The sequence below is a fragment of the Sorex fumeus genome, unplaced genomic scaffold, assembly GCF_029834395.1.
Source record: "Sorex fumeus unplaced genomic scaffold, SorFum_2.1 ptg000033l, whole genome shotgun sequence".
NCBI classification, from domain to species: domain Eukaryota; kingdom Metazoa; phylum Chordata; class Mammalia; order Eulipotyphla; family Soricidae; genus Sorex; species Sorex fumeus.
Genome location: NW_026606090.1, coordinates 13,483,093 through 13,493,413, shown reverse-complemented (window position 1 = coordinate 13,493,413; position 10,321 = coordinate 13,483,093). Strand labels below are relative to the sequence as shown.

Here is a 10,321-nt window from a genome sequence, read left to right as displayed (position 1 = left end):
AAATCTCGAAACCCAATGGCTTTTGGCAGAAATGTGTCCGGTCCCTGCAGTAGGTTACCAGTGCCGGGCCACCCCAGGAGGGAATAGGTTTTGTGCCTTGGCCTGTTCCACCTGCTGGCCTGGTGACCGCCATACTCCAGAGGCCAGTGGACAGTCAGGTTTGGGCCTGCAGTGACGAGACATGCGGAGCCTCACCAGATGGGGGTGAAACTGGCCCTTTCCTCCCCATCCCAGCGAGACCCCGAGTCACCGCCTACAAACAGCCTCTCTGGCTCCTAATCAATCTGCTTAACGGTCATGAACCCAGAGACTCAGAAACAAATCTCGAAACCCAGCGGCTTTTGGCAGAAATGCATCTGAACTGCATACAAGGTGGCTGCCGCCTCAGAGCTTATTGGAAAGCCAGGTATGAGCCAGCGGTGACAGGGCAACTGCAGTCTCATGGGAAGGGGGGTGGTACCGGCTCGTCCTTCATGCCCTACCAAGGTCACGAGTTGCCCCCCACGAGCAGCTCTCCAGTACAGCCATAACACCAGACATACAGAAACCAGTATCATAATTATCTGGCTCTTTGCAGAAATCCAAAATCATTATATGATTCTCATAACCAGCTATAGAAAACAAAGTATTTCACAATGCCTTTTCAGCAATTCTGATTGTTGGGGGAAAATTCTAAACAATAATAATGCATCTTTTGTCGAAATAATGAATGTCATCAATGTAGAGAAGAGTTAAGTGGAATTCATCTGCCTCACAGGCATTGGGAGGGGTGGGAGGGAGGTATATTCGGGTTCTTGGTGGTGAAAAATGAGTACTGGTGAAGGGAGAGCTGTTTGATCATTGTATGACCGAGACTTAAACCTGAAAGCTTAGTAATTTTTCCCACAGTGATTCAATAAATAAATATAAGAAGAAAAATAAATAAATAAAACTATGAAAAAAAAAGTAAGGTGGAGTCCATGCCCAAATCAATCAGCTAATCAGTAGCTGAATAAATAGCAGTACTCCTACATAAAAAAAGAAAGAAATTGAATACTATTTCCAGAATGTTTATATAGCGAAGCTCACACCTCTTTCCAGATCATGGGATGCACACTTCATTGTGACATGCCAGGAGAATCCATGCTATGATTCATTTTTCCTGTGGTTGAGGAACAGGAAACTTTGTATGTTGGGATCCCAATTTCTCATGGTTTCTCAGTACTATCACAGTAATGTTTCAAAAAAGTACTTTTCAGCTTCCTTCAGAGAATTTTTACATAAGTTAAAGGTGCAAAGTCCTTTTACTCTGTTTTGGGTTTTGGTTTGGTGTCAGACCTGGTATTACTCTGACCATTGCTATTTACATTATAGATGAGAAGAGTTGAACTGAAACTGCTTCCTTTATTCCTCCCTCCTCTCTCTTTTTCTTTGTTAAATTTTACTTTATTTTTATAAAGTAGTTCGCAGCATTTGATTACATTCAATAGGGGTATGATTCTCGCTTTGGGTGCGAGAGGTCCCGGATTCAAATCCCGGACGAGCCCAAGGGGGCTGTAGTTCAGTGGTAGAGCGCGCGCTTCGCATGTGTGAGGTCCCGGGTTAAATCCCCGGCATCTCCAAACCAGTCCCAAAGCATAACCAAAATAATTTATTTTGTTTTGTTTGTTATGAATAACTGCTGAAAATGATCCAAAAAAGTTTTCTTAGACTCCTCTCTCCCTTCCTTCCTTCCTTCCTTCCTTCCTTCCTTCCTTCCTTCCTTCCTTCTTTCTTTCCTTCCTCCTTCCCTCCTTCTTTCTTTTTTCTTTCTTTCTTGCCATACCCAACTGTTCTGAGGTATTACTCCTGGGTCTATGCCCAGGAGCCACTCCTGGAGGTGCTCAAGGATCATGTGTAGTGCCAGGAAATGAACAGGGGTCTGCCACATATAAGGCAAGTGCCTTAACCATTCACTAGCTCTCCAACCTGTGCTTCTTCTTCTTGCCATAATTCTAGTTGCGCTTCTGAAGCTCGAGCACCTTATAGAATAGCTGGCCCTGGCTCTGAAATTAGCTTTACGTTGAAAGATGGGGAATCTTGAAGTAAGCAGTAGGAAGTAGGAGTAAGGAGTAGGGAGGACCAAGTTTGGTATTTGGGGCATAAAGCATCTTTCTTTCTTCATTGGGTCCAAGCTCTGGCTTTCATTAGGAAAGATGTCACTGGAGAGTAATGTAGTAATTTGAACCATGGCCTTGACTACTGTGAAGAAAGATGGCCACACAGGCAAGACCAGTGACCTGTGACAATCTGTCTACTGAGCAAAGTGCTACCTCGAGATCAAGAACTGAGGATATCTCCAGCGGGTTCCATGGAGAACTGGGAAGAGCCCTGATGGAGAGGGGTCCACACATTGCACTGGAGACTTGTCATCTTTTTTTTTCACTGACTCATTCCTGTTCTAGGGAGAATCCTCAGGTACATGGTCCTGGAAGAACTTCCTCTTGATCACATCCAGCCCGTGAGCTGAGCAGCAATTTTACATTCCAAATAAGAAGTCCACAGGTGCACTGGTCCCCTGGGGGGTGATCTTGTGCCTGAGAGAAGAGCTTTCTTGATCAGGTGAGATGGTGTGGGGCTAGCAGTGGATAGGGCCAGGAGCTTCTTTGAGTTGGCAACTGTCTCTCATGCATGGATTTCTGAGACAGTAGTGCTAATCAGAGGGGACACAATGTCAATTGCTCGCCCTAGTAGCTCTTAGCAATCATTTCTCATTTGCTCCTATTGCCAAGTCCCATCTTCCCTACCTTGAAGAAAAATGGAAAAAAGGTTGATTGCTTCCTATGATTACACAAGGTAAATATACCAATTATAAGATTTTTGAGGGCAAGAAAGAAACTTGGAAATTATCAACATCAGAACAAGCTATTAAGAGGAAAGAAGGAGAAAGCTTTAAACAAATAAACCAAAACATTTCTCCTGCTCTGCTTAGTCCACCTCGAAAATGATGACTCATGTGTGTTGCCTCAGTAATCATGACATAAGAAGCCTCTGTGTGTGTATTGATGTCAGTCCTATTGTACCCCATTCTGTGAGAGGTGAACTGGCATGTGAAAATCTCCTGCTGTCATACCTGGAATGACTTTGCCATCTGTGGTCTGATCAGTGGCTGCTTGTCATTGATCATTTTCTCTGGGTGAGCAATTTTAATAGACAGGACATCTATAAGTTTGGATAAAAGCATAGAGTATGATCAGAGGTTCCCTGATCCTCTCCTGATGGGAATCTTAATTGACCCCATCCAAGAAGCCACTGTCGTACCAAGGTATATGGGGTCAGGGAATGGAAGGGCAGATCTGTCCTCCCTAGGACTGTTTTAACCCAGAACCATGACAGCCAGGAAAGCACCTTTGATACAGAATTGTAGCAGATGCCTGTCTGAGCACAGCATCCCCACCAGGAAAGGAGAGGAGTTTGATGTGGGAGGTCCCTAGATCACTTTCTCTAGGTATGAATCCAAACAAAAACTCTTTAATCACGTCTTCACTGGAATGCCAGCTGCAGAGAACCAGTTCCAAGAGTACCTTGTAAAGAAAGACCCTTGCTTGGAGGGGAATGTGCAGTACTGTTTAAGCATACAGTCAAAATCACACAACAAAGCCAGCCCTACAGAAATGCCTCTACCTGTCTTTTCTTTTATCTTGGCAAGGCTTTGTATTTAGAAAATCCTCTGCAAGCAATGACAATGGAGGTGCTTCTCATCTAGCCATGGTTCTTCATCTTGTGTGATCCACATAGGTTTGTCAGAAAATAGCTTATTTCCCAGAAGAAGTGGAACTGTTGAGAGCTAACATTGACCATCACACAATTGGCTGCTTACAAGGAATGTGGGCTTGAGCAAGTACCTACATCTAGGAAACTCAGCTTTTAAATTTTTCTGCAGTAAGGGTAGTAGTTATTTTCAGACTTATGGTGAGAATTGCTGGAGAGAGGGGAGGGACCTGAGGTGGGACTTTCCAGCAGAGGTCAATATTATAGTTCGGACTAGTTGAGGGACCAGGAATGTGGTTGGGCAGTAGAGAAATTGCCTTGCATATGTGAAGTGGTGGGTTCCATCCCTGGAACCAGTAAAATAAAAGACAAAACAAAAACCCCAGACTATGAATGCTACAACAGAGCCGATACCCTGCAGACCCCATCCTCCAGAGTCCAGGAGAGTTTCTAGGACTCCAATCTGAAGTCCCAGCCTAGTTCCTGTCTCAGAGGAGTCCCTTGGTCAATATGCCTTTGGCCTCCTGGACGCTTTTCCAGCCTTGACAATTATCAGGTGAGTGCCCCAACAGGGCCAGAAGCTGTGAAGGGTGCCAGGACCCCAGCCTTAAGTCCCAGGTAACAGACCCAAAGGGAACTTAATGGGGCCCTCATGTCAACCTCCATTGCTAGAATACTGAACCATGCTGCCACACACGCAGCCACTCAGGAGCTCTATTCCTTTAACTCTACACTGAAAACACCAATATTCTCGTGAAAGTCCACAATCCTAGAGAACACCCGCCTGCTTCTAGGGTCTCAATCACTAAGAGAAGTCTTATGGGAGTGAGCTATGAAAATTCACCCCAGAGATCACCAGACACATATGTGAAAAAGTTTGATGTAGGACCTTCAAGAGCATTCATACCTGGGTTCCTTAGAGCTTCCTTATTTCCCAGTGCCTGGCGTAAGCAAGTTGCTTAACCTCTTTTGGTCTGGTTTCCCCTTTCATACATTTACAAAATGACTTTTGTACATGAACCATAATAATGACTCATAGGCTTCTTGTGACACTTAACTAAACCAGCACATGTAAATACTTAACCCTCTGATGAGTGCACAATAAGTAAATATTCATAAATGTTAGTTATGAAGAATTCCACAATTGGCTTCTTTCTAAACCATATTATATTAAATTAGAAACTAAAACTTACTTTTTTCTGGTTGTGTTTTGCTGGAGGTTGAAAATATTAGAACACACACATACACATATTACTATGCATGACTTTAAAAGTTGCAATACTTAGTGTAAATGTAATGGTGTGAAAATCTCTAGCCCAGGACTAATGGAGTTTTCTAGAAACATCTCAGTTTGATCAGAACACGCTAGAAAAAGTTTACTGTGCCCATGTAATGATTCACTTTCAGGGTTAATTGACTGGGTCATGAGGTGCCCAGCTATTTGGCAAAATATGACTCTGGAATCCTCTGTGAGGATGTTTTAGGTTAGGCTAAGCATATTGTCCTGCTTGGCTGAGCCTCAACCAATAAACTGATAGAATAGATTAGAATCAAAAGACTCAACAATTCTTACTCACTGATTTTTCAACTAGGATACCATCTTCCTTTCTGAATTTGGCTTTGAAATAAACATGAGCTCCTCTTTGTTCTTAAGCTTCATGCTTCAGATTGGAATTATCCCATTAACTCTTCTCATTCTCAAGGTTCCAGACTCAAACCAGATATAAATCAGTTGGTTGGCTGAATTTCTAAAATGGCAATTTACCCTTGCATGTTTAACTTAGAACTTTCCCACCTTCATAAATATGTGAACCAATTCCTTACAATAAATCTCTTTTATATCTATAAATCAATTGATTCTTTTCTCTGGAGAAATGTGACCATACAACAGACTTAGGAATTTGAATGACATTGTTGTACATGGTAAAGTCATTGATGATTATGGAATAGTCATAATCCTATTATCTCTGATAATATCTGGGCCTTGGGAAGACAATTTTGAGAACAATGAGTAGAATAGATTGACGGCAAAGATATCTGAAAGATAAGATCATGACTATTTCCCCAAAATAAAATTGCAGTAGCAAGACTAAAGAGAATGGGCTATACTAAGAAGCACGAGAGAGGTGAAAACAACAGAAAGGACTTTATTTATTTTCATTTTTAATTTAATTTATTAATTTTTTAGATCCGTACAAATTTAATAAATTTAATTTATTAATTTTTTAGATCCGTACAAAGATGTTCATGATTGAGTTTCAGTCATACAGTGTTCTGACACACATCCCTTCACCAATGTACATTTCCCAGCACCAGTGTCCCCAGTTCCCTCCCAGCACCATGCACCTGCCTTTATGGCAGGCACTTTTCTTCTCTCTCCCTCTCTCTCTTTCTCTTTCTCTCTCCCTCCCCCTCCCCCCCCTCTCTCACACACACAGGACTTTAAAACTAACTATGCTGGGGATATGGTACTGCCAACAGGTCAACCTGTACCTGTGGGGCAATTTCATCAGCAGCTAAATATTGCCTTCAGGCTTCCTGATACCCAAAAATTGCTGCTGTGCCTTTGGCTAGACCCCAGCAACTCAACCTTGGAGCAAGTTTACCAAGGAATCAAACAGCTAAAAGTTAGGTATGTGAGAGTGATACCCACAAATCACCTCTGGCTCAGCTATACAAGCTCACTAAGAGTTGGGATGGGCTACCTCCCCCACTTCCCATTACACATGGAAGCACTGGCAGTCACCCCCACGAACCCACGCCAGCACCACCCTGTAAGCTCTACGATTGACCTTGCCTCAGAGACCCCTAAATAAATCTCAAAAAATATTAAAAGCCACAGTTAAGCTCGGACCCATACATGGCTTAAAAGACCAGAGTAAATTGGTGGGGGTGGGTTTGCCTGTGCCCGCCCAAGCAGAGTCTCCAGCAGACACTTGCTTCCACAATCTAAAATTGCCACCATACCCCAAGCCTGACTCCACTGTCTCAGGATGGACCTCACCAAGATATAATCTGTTGAAAATTTTGTAATGTGGATCTTAGCTCACCAACAGCCCTGGCCCAGAGACACAACAGCAAGTCCCAGAAGACACCACAGCACTGGAGATCTTTCTGGGCCCCTTACTGAGCCAATATCACCAGGGCACTCCAGATGGAGTAGGTGCAATCTCTTTGCCAACTCCAAATAGAATCCTGGTGACCAAGAGCTTTCACAAGTAAAGGCCCAGGTATATGGGTTCAGGACTAAATCTTGAGGTCTCATGGTGGCAGAGGACCCGGACTGTCCCTCCCCGGGTCACCACACGCCCAGAAGACTGGTTGTCACGCCCACAATTTGCCTCTGGATGCCATTTTTGCACACCAACAGCCCTGACCCAGAGACTCCCAATTGAATCCCAAAATGGATTAGTACCATACAGAGATATTTCTGGAACCCAACCATTTACAATCTAGAAATTTACGTTTACAATTGCAGCTGCATGAGCTCTCGTGATATTCGAAATGAGCTATGGAAAATACATGGCATCTGCCCTTGGCAGGTAGGCTTGAATGGTGGTTGGGAAAATTCGAGCAAAATTAATGCCCAAAATTAAAGAGAGTATTGGGGAAACTGTCTGCCATGGAGGCAGGATGAGGCCTGCAATGTGTATGTGTGTGTGTGTGTGTGGGGGGGGGGGGTGATACTTGGGACATTGGTAGTGGAAAATGTGCACTGGTGGAGCGATGGGTGTTTCATCATTGTACGACGAATCTCAAACATGAAAGCTTCATAACTCTATCTCACAGTGATACGATAAAATAAAAAAGTCATGTGGAGTTCATGCCCAATTCAATCAGCTTAATCAATGGCTGAATAAATAGCGGTACAACTACATTATTTAAATAAAAGATAAAACTAACTATGCTGGGGTCAAAGGAGAGGAGAGTGGAGAGGTGATTTGGGTGTCTAGATTGGGTCTAAAAAAGTTGCTCTTACAAAAACATGAGTTAGAATGGAAGGAATGGCTGGAAATGGGGTGACAGAAGGGAGAAGTAATTTGGACCCAGGTTAATTTGGACTCAGGTTGTAGTTATAGAGGGATATCAATGTAGAAATATTTATTTTTGTATTTTTTGAAATTTTATTTTGTTTTGGGGACATCGATTTGATATGGCTGTGACCAAGTTTTACCTGTGGGTCTGAAAGCTCTGCTTTAGTCCTAAGGAGTGCTTGAGTGAAAGTAAGGGATTATCAGTGACAGTGTTATTGCTGAGGTCATGAACTTCTCTACCTGTACCCAGATAGCAAGAGGAAGTTGCTCCAGAAGTGGTCAGAAAGCCTCAAGATAGGGGAGTTGAGTGAGAATTTATACCGGATCATGCTAGAAGTTGCTGAGTTTTATATGACAACACCCCACGGGACCTGAAGACACTCTCTTGAAACATCTGCAATGCCAGGCAGGCCAGGACTAGGGGCGGGGCTTGCACTAAGTGGCTGAAGCTTCAATAAACACAAGCAAGCAACCCAGTCAAATCAAGGCAATCAGAGTCACCTGCCCAAAGTCCACAATGGCTGTGGTAACCAGCTGCTTAGTCCTCGGGGAGGATATCCCGGAGGGGAACTAGCCCTTCTGGAAGTGAGCCAAGACTGGGCTCTGGTAGGCACAGAAACCTGCCGCTGGACCCTTAGTAGCCACGGGACCAAGAGCATGTTTCATCTTTACTTTCAGATCCTGAGAACTCAAACAAAGTGATGTTCCACAGGATCTGCACAGACCTTACAGCAATTTTATGCTTAGTTTTTCTTCATATGTAGAAACAAAATTCAATTTAATTGGGGAAAAAAAGGGACCAGAGAGATAATACAGCAGGAAAGGTACTTGCCTTGCATGTGACCAACCTGATTTGATCCCAACCACCATATATGGTCCCCTGGCAACACCAGGAGTGATCACTGAATACGGCTAGATATGACCCTAGAACAAAAAGCAAACAAATGAATTAAAGCTTTTTAAAAATCCTTAAGTCAGAGTAGTAAGAGGATTGGCCCTCTACAGCTTTTCTCTTCTAAGGATTTTATTGGGAGGGAAGGTCGAGTGGATCTGAGGGAGGCAGCAGCATGTGGGTTGAGGGGGTGGAAAGAATAAATCTTTATTGATTTTCATCTTATAGTACTTCTAAAGGGCATATAGAGCAGGTGCTGTTCTCCAACATGAGAGCTGATAAAACCTCTTTACAAAGCGTTTCTTAGAAACGTCTCTAAACTCATACAAATAATTTAGTTTACAGAGTATGATCTGTGCTCACTTTTGTGAAATGCTAGGATAGCTCAGGCTCTAATTAGCTGTGTGATTTACACCAATCCAGCTTTAGGGCTGTTCCCTTTAAAAAGAGAGAAGTCCTCACCACTAACCACCACATTCTTATGGCCCCCATCATAGGAGCCTAGATTGTCTTATGGGAGAACTTAGGAGCCTTTGCTTGGGCTCTAAATGGGGATCTCTGATGTGTGAATCTCTAGATGAAGAGGTCTTGGACAAGAGATGAGAGATTGTTTCGTTTTGCTGACATAATTAGAGTGGCTGTAAAAGATGATCTTGCTTCTCTGTTTCCAAGATCATGGTGTGGTGTGGGCCAAAGAGAGGGTATTAGCATACACAACAAGGTTTCGTACTGGGAAGCTAGAAATTTTGTCATATTTTGACTCTGTCTGGATGCATGGAATTATTCTAATATATAAATTTGTATCTTTGGTTTTTATTTGGCACACATAATGATATTTAGAGACAACTCTTAACTCAGTGCTTGAGACTTCTGGCATGGTGGATACCATCAATGCCAGGGATCAAACCCAGGTCTCCCACATGTAAAACTTGTATGTACTCTAGTCCTGAGAGCTATCTCTCTGGGTCCTAAAATTTGTGTTTTCATTTGAAAAATGATGTATTCTTTTCCTTTTATTTCACTTTCCTTTTTCCTCCATTGTCACTATCATGATATCTGGGATTGCACTTCCAGTTGTATCACATATTCAGACACGCTGCCACTTGCTGTGTCCCCAGGGATCACACTGGCAGTGCTAGGGATTGTGGCGAGCAGTGGGGCAGTGTCAGAGATCTAGCTCACAGCCTCACATGTGTAAGTCAGGCACTCTACTGCTGAGCCCTAAAAATGTTTCTATTTATCTAATATGAAATTACAACCAAATATTCTAGTTATATCATCTATGTAATTATTATTGACTTTAAAAATAAATTTTATTGAGTCGACATTGATACATACATTCCATGTGTTGAGCTTTGTAATTCTACATCTGTGAAAATTACATCATGATCCCCACTCAAAGTCTAGTCCTCATCCATGCCATACACTTCTTCCCTCTTTGTGCCTCTTCCAAAGCCCTCTCTCCTCTTGTCACCTCCAGTATGTTCTCTGTACTGGAGTCTAGCTTTTGTTTTGCTTCATCTGTTTGAATTATTTCTCTGTACAATGCATGTGAATGAAAGCACACAGCATTTGTCTTTTTCTTTTTAATTTCATTTAGCATGACCCCCTCAAGAGCCACAGAAGGAGCTGAGGAGATAGTGTAGCAGGTAAGACTTGCAAGACA

At 42.9% G+C, this 10,321-nt stretch overlaps 1 non-coding gene across 1 annotated transcript; it reads left to right on the top strand.

The window, feature by feature from the left end:
- The first annotated feature begins 1,528 nt into the window (after positions 1-1,528).
- On the top strand, positions 1,529-1,601 carry TRNAA-CGC (transfer RNA alanine (anticodon CGC)). Its single transcript has one exon. It is a non-coding gene; the product is annotated as a tRNA-Ala (tRNA).
- Positions 1,602-10,321: the final 8,720 nt, after the last annotated feature.